The sequence below is a fragment of the Nestor notabilis genome, unplaced genomic scaffold (assembly GCF_000696875.1).
Source record: "Nestor notabilis isolate BGI_N333 unplaced genomic scaffold, ASM69687v1 scaffold17057, whole genome shotgun sequence".
In the NCBI taxonomy this organism is placed as follows: domain Eukaryota; kingdom Metazoa; phylum Chordata; class Aves; order Psittaciformes; family Psittacidae; genus Nestor; species Nestor notabilis.
Window position 1 is genome coordinate 5,047 of NW_009936233.1, and position 560 is coordinate 5,606.

Here is a 560-nt window from a genome sequence, read left to right on the forward strand (position 1 = left end):
CGGCTGGGCCTGGCTCCAGGGTTAAAATTAGCCCCGGCATGCAGGCCAGCGGGGTATTGTTCAAACAACAGCAGCGCTGGGAATGCTGCGGACTCTGCTCCCTGCTCCCAGAGCCCGCCTTGGCCCCAGCCGTGGGATGAGCACACCTCCATCCAGGCAGGACGCGGTTCCTCCTGCATCCCGCAGCTAGGGCAGTCCCCTCTGCCCTGCCTCCATCCCATCGCAACCCCAGCCCCATTCTACCCTTGGCCACATCCTTGGCAGCAGCCCAGCACAGAGGAGGCTGGATTCCGTGCAGGATGGCACGTTCCTTACCCCCTGCTCTCCCTCTGGAGCACAATAGGCACTGGGTTTGAGCCTGCCACTGCCATCCTCCAGCACCATGCCAGCACCCGACTGCTCCAGCAGCTCATCCTTCACCCTGGTGTCCTGGCGTGGGGATAGGGACCGGACAGAGTCCCTGTGGGCTGCGTGCACCCCCTCTGAAGGCTGTGCCTCAGTTTTTCTAAGGGTGGGCCTGTGCTCTCCGTGGCCCTTCAGTACCCACAAAGGTCTTCCTG